General features: G+C 40.9%; 1 pseudogene; it reads right to left on the bottom strand.

Moving 5' to 3' along the window:
* Positions 1-5,697: 5,697 nt before the first annotated feature.
* LOC119924044 lies at positions 5,698-10,584 on the bottom strand (annotated as a pseudogene).
* Between the last annotated feature and the right edge of the window lie 688 nt (positions 10,585-11,272).

Here is an 11,272-nt window from a genome sequence, read left to right as displayed (position 1 = left end):
TTCCTTATCATCTGCATTGCTCGCTGAGATAGAGATTACAACAGAAGATGAGAAACATCTTCTCAGGTTTAAATTGCTTTCTTCCACGTGTCTTGCTAATATGCACATGTAATATGGGCTATCTCTCTCTAGTTCACACATGCAGGCATGCATATTCACATCACCTCATACTAATTTTAATCCTTTCACTTGTACAGTGATTCAATAAGAAAATTATATTTCTTCATATCATTCTGAAGTCATGACCTGAAAGCCTATACTCAAAACTTGATAGAATTCAAGGTAAAACTTGACAACTGACTCAGAACCTTATTTATTAAATAACATTTAGATACAGCTTGGAAGATAAATGAGCACCACAGGGATTTCATTTGATGCCCGTAAGATCACAAGGGTCGAATGTCATATTAGAAAGCCAGAATTTAGAGATAATTTGAACTGAACCCATTTGAATATGCAGACTTCCTACCTTACATATTAATCAATGGGTTTGATCATTAATTATTAAATAATTCTTTCCTCCCTGTGAAGATGATCAGAATGGATCAAATTATTAAGAAAGAGCTTACTAGAGAGTTCTACCTATTTATTCAAGGTACACTTGGAGCTGATTTATTTTGCATATCTTTCTAAAGCCAATGAACCTACCTATTTTAACTAATTTTCAGGATGAAAACATACAGAAATACCTTGTCTTATGCTGTCGAGTCGTTTCCAACCCATAGCGACACCACGGACACATATCTCCCAGAACACCCCACCTCCATTTTCAATCGTTCTGGTAGTGGATCTACAGAATTTTCTTGGTGAAAATACAGAAGTGGTTTAGCATTGCTGCCTTCCATGCAGTAAACTCGAGTCTCCGCCCTTGACTCTCTCCCATGCTGCTGCTGCCCACCAAGGGTGAGTTTTGACTTGTAGCAGAATTCCTTTCACTCGCTAGCCACTGCCCAAGTTAGGAATAGAATGGGTAGGCCTCTTCTTGAATCTCCCTCCCATAACCGAGACCGGTAGAGTACTGGAAACCTTCCAGGTTTGACCCTGAGTGGGTTTGAAATACCTAAGGTGTACTTATTTTCAAACCAAATGAACCAAAATGGTCATACAAGGTACTCTGAATCACAGTACTGATTGTGACTTAAAGAAGTCCTCTAACCTTGTTGAGCTGTTTCCAGATGGTCCAGTTGCTAAACCTTCCACATCAAATGGATAGTCTTAAACCCTCCCAGATAATTCATAAAGTCCTCCAAAGGACTGTTTCAGGGCTTCTACAAATGGAGGCAATGAGTTTAAAAACAGAATTTCTCTTCTGTCATCATGTTTCCAGTTGCCTAATGATTCAGCAACCTAGATTTAATAGCAACATCCCTTGTACATTTGTACATCTGTTTGACTGGAAATAGCAGACTTGTCCTAGAGTGGCTAGGGTTTACCTCACAGCAGAAAGCTTTATTCCAGCCTCTCTCTTCCTGGTGATAAAAGGTCTAACATCTAAAGGATGATGATAACAAAGAAAACCTCACAACCAGGCTTTAGGAATCTCAACATTAACAATTTAGAAACAGGCAATACGTGGATTTAGTAGAAAAAGGAGATTTAAGCAGCAAATATAGTGAATTACCTACATCTGGCAGTAGAGCGGTATTATTAATAGCACTGCAGTGCCAGGAAGTCAAGCGATTTACATCTATTTCTTCCTCTAGAATGTTAGAAGCAATTATAATGCTACTCTTCTGGAAGCATCTTTGAGATGTAATGTCCCTGGGAAAAATAATGAAGTCAGATTCCTGCCCCATACTCCCTTACTTGCAGTAAGTTAGCACCAGAGGGCTGTTCATTACCCTTTCAAGGTTACAATTCATTCATTCATTCAATCGTATTTATTGAGCGCTTACTGTGTGCATAGTACTAAGCACTTAGGAAGTATAAATTGGCAACATATGGATGAGTTACCTACCCAAAAATGGGCTCACAGGTTAGAAGGGGGAGACAGACAACAAAACAAAACACGTGGACAGGTGTCATCAGAATAAATAGAAATAGAATAGAATAGAAACAGTTCTTTTTTTCTTGGCATTGACATTGATTAAACTCAAGCTTCTGATCCCACTTCTCACCAGATTACAATTATTCTGTGGGGTCCATTTACCCATGACCATGGAATATGAAGCAGGACCCTTGGCAACTATAAATCAAACTCTTTTCTAGACTGTAAGCTCTTATGGTCAGGGAACATTCTGACTAATTGTGTTGTATTGCCTGCTGTGTGACCTTGGGCAAGTAACTTCCCTTCTCTGTTTCTCAGTTACTTCATCTGTAAAATGGGGATTGAGACTTGAGACAGAGACTGGGTCCAACCGGATTTGTGGTAGAAGCACCCAAGTGCTTAGTACAGTGCTCTGCACATTGTAAGTGTTCAATAAATACCATTGATTGATTGACTGATGTTCTCTACAGAATGCATTTACTCCTCCACACATGCATAAGAATAATAATAATAACTTTGGTCTTTGTTAAGAATTTACTATGTGCCAAACACTGTTCTCAGTGCTGGGATAGACACAAGTAAATCAGATGGGACAAGCCTCTGTCCCTCATGGGGCTCACAGTCTTAATCCCCACTTTCCAGTTGTGGTAACGTAGGCACAGAGAAGTGAAGTGACTTACCCAAGGTCACACAGCAGGCATGAGGTGGAGCAGGGATTAGAACGGATGACCCCTGACTTCCAGGCTCATGCTCTTTCTACTAGGCCATGCTGCCTCTACCACAAATTGGGTTGTACTTCATTTGGGGCTCACAGTCTCAATCCCCATTTTACAGATGAGGGAACTGAGGCAGAGAGAAGTGAAATGACTTGCTCAAGGTCACACAGCAGACAAGTTTCAAAGTGGGAATTAGAACCCATGACCTTCTGATTCCCAGGCCCTTGCTCTATCACTATGCCATGCTATTTCTCAACAGTGTTAACTACTCATGGATGTATTTTGCTAGGTGGGAAGAATGGATCTGATTATGCAAATGTGGATGGAACTTAAGCCAATGAAATTGAGTTTTTCTACATTTGGAAGATGGTATAACCGAGCTTTGGCTTATCATCCTCTCGACCAAAGTAAGACACAGTAGCACCTGAATTTTGGCTGAAAATGAATAGACTAGAGAGTGGTCCCAGAGTATTCATGGTGCTGGACAACCAGTATTCCCCGAGTCCCAGAACCACCCCTTCTCTTCATGGCTCTATATCTGCCCTAGTCCATCAGGAACCAATAGAGGTCAAATCCAGGATCCAGACTGGGTTTCTCCATGGTGCTAGTCACAGAGAGGCAGTCTGGGAGCTAGGTTGGACGACCAAACCTGCTCTCTATCCCAATTATTTCTCTTATTTGCTGTGGAGCTGGGGAGGCTGCGGGCTATCCCAGGAGTCTTGGTTCCAAGGGAGGCTCCCTGTAGATAGGACAGTCTCAGAGCAAGTGCACAAGTGTGCTGTGATGTCAAGGCAACGTTTTGGACAGTGGTCCTCCTATTTGACATATTCCTCAAAAACTGACCACTTTCAAGTCAGCCTATTTAGATGACTATGAACTTTCCCAAGTGTAATAAAACTCGACTTCAACACAGCTAAAAAAGTGGGGCAGGGAATTGTACTTTCCAAGCGTTTACCACAGTGCTCTGCACACAGTAAGCGCTCAATAAATAAGATTTAATGAATGAATGAGGGAATCAGGTAGTGTGAGAACTTCCTCACCTCCACCCATCTCTCATGGGACCTTCCTCTCACCTCCACCCATCTCTCACCACAGCTGCAACTAGCCATTCCACCCGATATTGGTCAGGGAAACCAAATCAAAAAGGTCAAATGAAGCCTAGCATTTTTTTGTGCAGGTCATAGCTCAGCAAGCCATTGACATATTGTGTGCCCCCTTAAAAGCACCCAGATGTTCATGGTGTCTCTAATGGGTGGCCCAATAAAGATGTCCCTATGTGGGTGGGTTGGCATTGCCCCACTACCTTTTATTTTACCAAATATCAGGTTCAAATAACCACGAAGTATTGATTGGGCCTGTGTCTAGAATCAATTATTCCTGATGTTGCTTGTAACCAGAGCAAAGGATAGGAAGATGCTTAATAAAAATGTAATTCCTAAGGTCTGATGGCAGTGCCACATCATTTTAAAAGTAAAAGACTAATACAAATCCAAAATAGGAACTTATTAAAGATCAGGTTTTAATTTACTTTTTGACAGCTTATAAAACTGCAAAATGTGAATTTCCCAGTAAGTCCTTTTTTGTTTGCGTGGTTTATTTATTCCTAGAAATTCATTCCTAAACCAGAAAAGCCCTCTCTCTAACAATCAATCATCTATCCTCATCATCAATGGTATTTATTGAGTGCTTAGTTTGTGCAGACCACCGTTCTAAATGCCTGGGAAAGTACAACATAGTTGACAGCCATGTTCCCTGCCCACAATGAGCTTACAATCTAGAGTGGGAGGCAGACATTAATATAAATATTTAGTTTTCAGTGGTATTCACTGACTGCTAACTGTGTGCAGAGCACTATACTAAGAGCTTGGAAGAGTACAATACAACAGAGTTGGTGCACATTTCCCTGCAGAGCCACTCCTATTGAGTTTCAGGAAATTATTTCCCCTTTAGACGGGGTGCCATTTATAAGAGATGGATTAGGTCTCCAAAACCAGTTCTTTCCCTTCCTTCTTTCCTAGCTAGTATCTTGCAATCTTCCTGATGCTTTGAAATGGCCCAGGCAGACACCAAGTGAGGAAGTAGTGGCTACCGCCAAGATTCTCACTGCAGGACTTTCTATAAACAACCGGCATCTTTAGGATGAGTTTCCTTTGGGAATAATTAAGTGGTAACCCAGGAAGATGAAGGGACTTGCCATGGTTTGACCAGAAAGTTTGTGACTGAACATGGCTAACCATAAACAACCCCTTCATTTTCTTCCACTGCAACATGAAGAATCGTTTTTGTATGGGCCTATCATGATCTTGACTGTGCCTGCTGCATAGTCTTTTCAGCGCCTCAACTACTCATAGGTGAATTTCACTGTCAGTGGCCTTTTCTTTGAATGAGAAGGGCAGCTATACACTTAATTCAACAAGACTCGTTGCATCACCTCTGCATGCTATGAAAATCATCACCAAGAATTGCTGCATCACCTCTGCATGCTATGAAAATCACCACAGAAAGAGCTTTACCCACTAGATTGTTAACTCCTTGAGGACAGAGGTCACTTTTACCAACTCTATCTTATGGTTCTCTCCCAAGTTTTGAGCTCAGTGTTCTTCACACAGTAAACACTCACTAAATACCAAGCCTTCCCAGACTGAGCCTCCTCCTTCCTCTTCCCCTCCTCCCCCCTCCACCCCCCAGCCTTACCTCCTTCACTTCCCCACAGCACCCGTATATATGTATATATGTTTGTATGTATTTATTATTCTATTTATTTATTTTACTTGTACATATTTATTCTATTTATTTTATTTTGTTAATACATATTGTTTTGTTCTCTGTCTCCACCTTCTCGACTGTGAGCCCACTGTTGTGTAGGGACTGTCTCTATATTTTGCCAACTTGTACTTCCCAAGTGCTTAGTATAGTGCTCTGCACACAGTAAGCGCTCAATAAATGCGATTGAATGAATGAAATGAATGAAATGCCAGTCATCAACTGACAATCCTAACATTCTGGTGTCTTCTTTCTGTTGATGACTTTCTTCAGAGTGCCTTTCACTTCCTGGTGTCTCAGGCTGTAGATCAGGGGTTGAACATGGGTGTGATTACTGTGTAGACTAACAGACTGACCTTTCCAACATACTGAGAGGCACCAGACTGAGGTCGCATGTACACAAAGATGGCCCTTTCATAGATGACAGCCACCACGGTCAGGTGAGAAACACACATCAAAAAGGCCCTGCACCTCCCTGGAATGTCTCCCGAGGACTGAAAGGAGGATGTGGGCATAGGAGACCATGATGAAGAGAAAAGGAATGAAGACTGTGATGCTGCTGAAGACAAACGCTACCATCTCTGGGAAGGAAGTGTCTGTAAATGCCAGCCTCAAGACTGTCAGCACTTCACAGTGTAAATGGTTTAATACATTGGGTCCGCAGTAGGGAAAGCTCGAAGTGAGGGCATTGATCACTAGGGAGCTCTGAAAGATGCTGATCCAGGAGGTGATTCCCAGCTGGACACACGTCACTCTGTTCATGATCGCTTTGTAATGTAACGGGTGATACATGGCCACATACTGATCGTAAGCCATGACCCCATGAAGGACGCATTCAATAATCCCAAAGGAGAGGGAGAAATACATTTGAGTGGCACCCCTGGTGAATGAGATTTTCTTTATCACCCCAACCAGGTTGGAAAGGATTTGAGGGACATTGGTGGAAGTGTAACACATATCCAGGAAGGAGAGATTGGCAAGGAAGAAATACACTGGGGTTTGAAGTCGGGGCTCCAGGCAGATCACAGTAATTATAACAATGTTTCCAGACAGTGTTAGCAGGTAGAAGAACAAGAAAATAATGAAAAGCATAAGTTGGACCCTTGGCTGGACAGAGTTCCAGAAAAATAAATATGGTAATGTATGTTATAGCTCCTACTCTATCCCAATCCTCCTCGACCTCTCAGCTGCCTTCGACATTGTGGACCACCCCCTTGTCCTCTACACGCTATCCAACCTTGGCTTCACAGACTATGTTCTCTCCTGGTTCTCCTCTTATCTCTCCGGCCGTTCATTCTCAGTCTCTTTTGCGGGCTCCACCTCCCCCTCCCATCCCCTTACTGTAGGGGTTCCTCCCTTCAAAGACCTACTGAGAGCTCACCACCTCCAGGAGGCCTTCCCAGACTGAGCCCCCTCCTTCCTCTCCTCCTCTTCCCCCTCCCCCTCCCCATCCCCCCTCCTTACCTCCTTCCCCTCCCCACAGCACCTGTATATATACATATATACATATTTATTACTCTATTTATTTATTTATTTTACTAGTACATATTTATTCTATTTATTTTATTTTTTTAATGTGTTTTGTTTTGTTGTCTGTCTCTGCCTTCTAGACTGTGAGCCCGCTGTTTGGTAGGGACCATCTCTATATTTCGCCAACTTGTACCTCCCAAGCGCTTAGTACAGTGCTCTGAACACAGTAAGCACTCAATAAATACGACTGACTGAATGAATGAATCTGATGTTTCTGGCAGGAGGCTACATCCTCACAAGGCCAGAAATGTTTGGTGTCTTCCAGTTTGTTCCAAACATCCGTGTAATTACCAGTGGTATCCTTCCATGAAACTTTTCTTTTCTCTTTATATTTGGGTTCCATTTATCCCCTCCAGGTTATGGAGACCCCTTTCCCGTTCTCCAGAAAGTCTGCAAAATCATGAGAAGTGTCTCTATGGTAACAACAGTCACTTCATTAGGGGAAAAGGGGACGTGCTTTTAAGCTGATGTGGTATATGCTACCCCCAGATTTTTAGAAAGATATTCTTGTATCTTATTTCTTTCCCTACTCTAGTTTAGCATTCCAATTTTACAGCTCAAGCAGAACTTCCCTGATGTACTGTTCCATTTGATCTTTTTTTTAAGAGAGAGAAGGGAAAAACCATGAATGACCTTTGTTATTTTTTATCAGCTTTCCCTTCCTGTCAACCATGGGAGTGACATTTTCTTGGCCTCGTTTTTGCCAAATATAGATGAATACTTTAAGACATGAGTTCATAGATCGTTGCTTGTGGCATGCTTTCTGCCTTGAGCTTTTCTAATTTTGTGAATTCATAAGCCTCCTCTTTGGTTCTTTTTAATGATCTAGCTTAATTCCCATGCTTGGTAGCTAGTTCCTTTGCCTTCTGTGTAGTGGTTAGTATAGGTTCTGGATTTGGTCAACTTGATATACTGTAACCAACCCTCCTATGATAAATTTTGTTCCTTGTCTAAAATGTCCCTTTGAAGAACAACCTGCTTTCTTGGACTGACTTTTCTCTATCATATCCTCCCTACTAGTGTCCTATATCTGTTAAAATTTGCTTTCCTCCAAGGTGTTTATTTCATTGTGGATTTTTTTTCCTTCCTAATATTTAGGTTATCTTATACTTGTTTCCAGCAAAGTATCCATTCACTTTCAGTTCTTAACAAATTCTTCCTTTTCTTAAAATGGAATCAAATATGTCCTGGTTTGGTGCTCTACATTTTACTCTCGGAAAGTGTTTCAGTGGAAACTTAAAATTTGTGTGATGATTTTTGGCCTGATGAACTGCTTTGCTGCATCCTCTTCCTCCTCCTCCTTCTTCTCCCCTTCTTCCTCTTCTCTCTCCTTCTTCTCCTTATTGTCCTCCTTGTCTTTCTTCTCCTTTCCTCCTCTTTTCCCTTTCTTGTTTTTGAAGGGCTTAGTACAGTCTCTACACACTGTAAGCACTTAATAAATACTATTGAGTAATTCTCCTCCTGCTCTCCCTCCTCCTCCTCGTATTCATCCTTTTCTCTTTTCCTTCCTCTTTCCTTCCTCTTTCTCCAACTCTTCCTCCTCCTCCACAACCTCTACCCACCATCCTTCATACTACGTCAAGCATCATTTAGGAGTCCCTATCATGTGTAGAACCTAAACCTGTGGTAAAAGAATGTCTGTACCCTGATAACTTAGTGAAGAATGTATTAAAATTGATATCGAACCTCTAAACAATCTTGGTCATCATGAAGTTGAAAAGGAAGATCAGAGAGGGCTTTATTCTGTCAAAGCAAGTTTTCCCCTTCTCCAAATAACGTTGAAATGAGTTTCTTTCAACAAAATAACCTCTCTGAGATTTAAATAGGAAAGAGGATCCCTAACCACCTTCAGTTATTCAATTCTACTTGAAAAATTTTTATTATCTGCACTTTATCCCCTGTGTCTAATTACAGCCATAAAGTCACAAAGGAAAGGGGCTTCTAAAAACTCGTAGCAAAGAGGATTAATTAACATTTTCTGTTTATGATTTTGAATCAGTCATTATATTAAACATTAGGGATAATGTTCCATGAACTACATCCAAATTAGCAAAGACAGAAAAACATTTGTGAATGATTCATTTCTCAAGTGAGCTCTGTGGACTTTTCTGACCTTACTGCTGTCACATTTTTATTGAATCAGGTTCTCTTAATACTGGAAGGAACCTCACAAAATCATAGAATCAAACCCCCTTACCTCCAAACTTTGCTATGTCCAAGACAGGCAGGGTTGGTTATCTTATTCCCCAAAATAGCAATTTCATTTCTTGTACAAAGTCTGTCCAATGCCAACTAATCGTCACTATCAAGCAATTGTTCCTTATGATGGATCAAGCATATCTGTCTGCAATTGAAAGACTTATTCCTTAATTCTGAACTCAATGGTCTTAGGACATAATACTTGCGGTAACATTTCATAAATCTGGGCCCAGCTATCAACAATTCGTTACCTTCTCTTCTCCAAACTAATAGCTTGATTTTCCCTTTAAATTATCTATTTAGCTAAACCCTTTAATCATCTTTGTAGCTCTTCTACTGATTCTTCATATATTCTTTATTCATCTCAAAATGGAGAGGTCAGATCTGGACATGGAATCTTACTGAAGACCACACTAGGGTCTATTTATTGGGCATTTTGTGTCTGCCTTTTAAATAATAATAATATTAATAGCAGTATTTGTAAGTGCTTACTTAACCACACTGTACTAAGGTCTAGGGTAGATTCAAGATTATAGGTCAGACACAGTCCCTGTGCCACATTGGGCTCACATTCTAAATTGGATCTCCCTCCCTTCTTCCTGAGGCACAGGAAAGTTAAGTGACCTGCCCAAGGTCACACAGCAAGCAGGTAGCAGAGCTAGGATTATAACCCAGGTCCTCTGATTCCCAGGCCTGTGTTCTTTCCACTAGGCCACTGCTACTGCTAGTGTCATTGTTCTCTATGTTATTCTCCACAAATCCATTTGTGTAGCCTATGGGCACCTGGACTCTAATCCGAGCTCTGCCACAGGTCTGCTGTGTGACCTTAGGCAAGTCACTTAAATTATCTGGGCCTTAGTTACCTCATCTATAAAATGCAGACTAAGAATATGAGCCCCATGAGGGACAGGTACTGTGTCCAACTTCATTAACTTGTATCTACCCTAGCACTTACAACAGTAAATGCTTAACAAATACCATTATCATTATTATTACTATTACTTTTGGTCATCCCTAGGAAGGTAGTTATAATGTTGCCAGTGCTTGTCTTGTTTTAATTGATGATCATTAAATCATTACATTTAAATAGGCAATTCATGAATGTACACATCCATATATATATAGTAAGCTTCTAGCACACAGAAAAAAATGTGGAATTATTTTCTCTAGAAATCCAAAGTAACTGCTGAAATGCTTTGCCTATTTATCATCACTATCTTACCTAACCAGACTATACTACACCATACTGGGCAGCCAAATTTGTTTAGAAGCTGCCAGAACCCAGATTTGCTGTTGTTGTACAGTATAGACATCTTACTATTGACTTCCTGAGCTTTTCCTCATTTTATTGTGCAGCACTGATCTTATTACCTGGATGGTGTTGAACATAATCCTCTTTGAAAGAGCAATTCTTAAATGTGGTCAAATCATTTTGAGGTCTAGTCTTAATTCCCAGAATTTGGAAATTTTGCATCATTCAGGGTCTCCTGTAATAATAATAATAATAGCAATAATTGTGGTATTTATTTGGTCCTTTCTATATGTGAAGTGTAGTATTAAGTGTTGGGACAGATACAAGATAATCAGGTCCCACAGAGGCCCCACAGTCTAAGTAGGAGGGAGAACAGATATTGAATCCCCATTTTGCAGATGAGGGAACTGAGGCATAGAGAAGTGAAAGTTACTTGCCCAAGGTCACATATCAGGCAGGCAGCCGAGGCAGGATTAGAACTAGGGTGCTCTTTCACTAGCCAATGCTGTTTCTCTTTCACCTGTGAGTGTATGGGTCTCATTATCCAAGCTGTTAATAGAAACTTCAGTCTACCCTAGACACTCAGTGTCAATCCTAATGGAGCCCCACTAAATACAGAGACATTGATCTCTATTATCTGCCAATATCCCTTTTATCACCTGCACTCCTACCTAATGACAATTTAATCCACACCCTTTTTTTTCCGTGTCACAATACAGGTTGAAGATATCTTTTTTCAGGATCCTGTGGCAAGGGAAGCTTTCTACTACCCAACACAAAGAAATGTGTCTGAACTCAGCTGGGCCAATTAAGCATACTGTACCT

Source organism: Tachyglossus aculeatus, unplaced genomic scaffold, assembly GCF_015852505.1.
Source record: "Tachyglossus aculeatus isolate mTacAcu1 unplaced genomic scaffold, mTacAcu1.pri scaffold_78_arrow_ctg1, whole genome shotgun sequence".
NCBI lineage: Eukaryota > Metazoa > Chordata > Mammalia > Monotremata > Tachyglossidae > Tachyglossus > Tachyglossus aculeatus.
The sequence above is the reverse complement of the archived record's forward strand: the minus strand, read 5'-3'. Positions and strand labels throughout refer to the sequence as shown.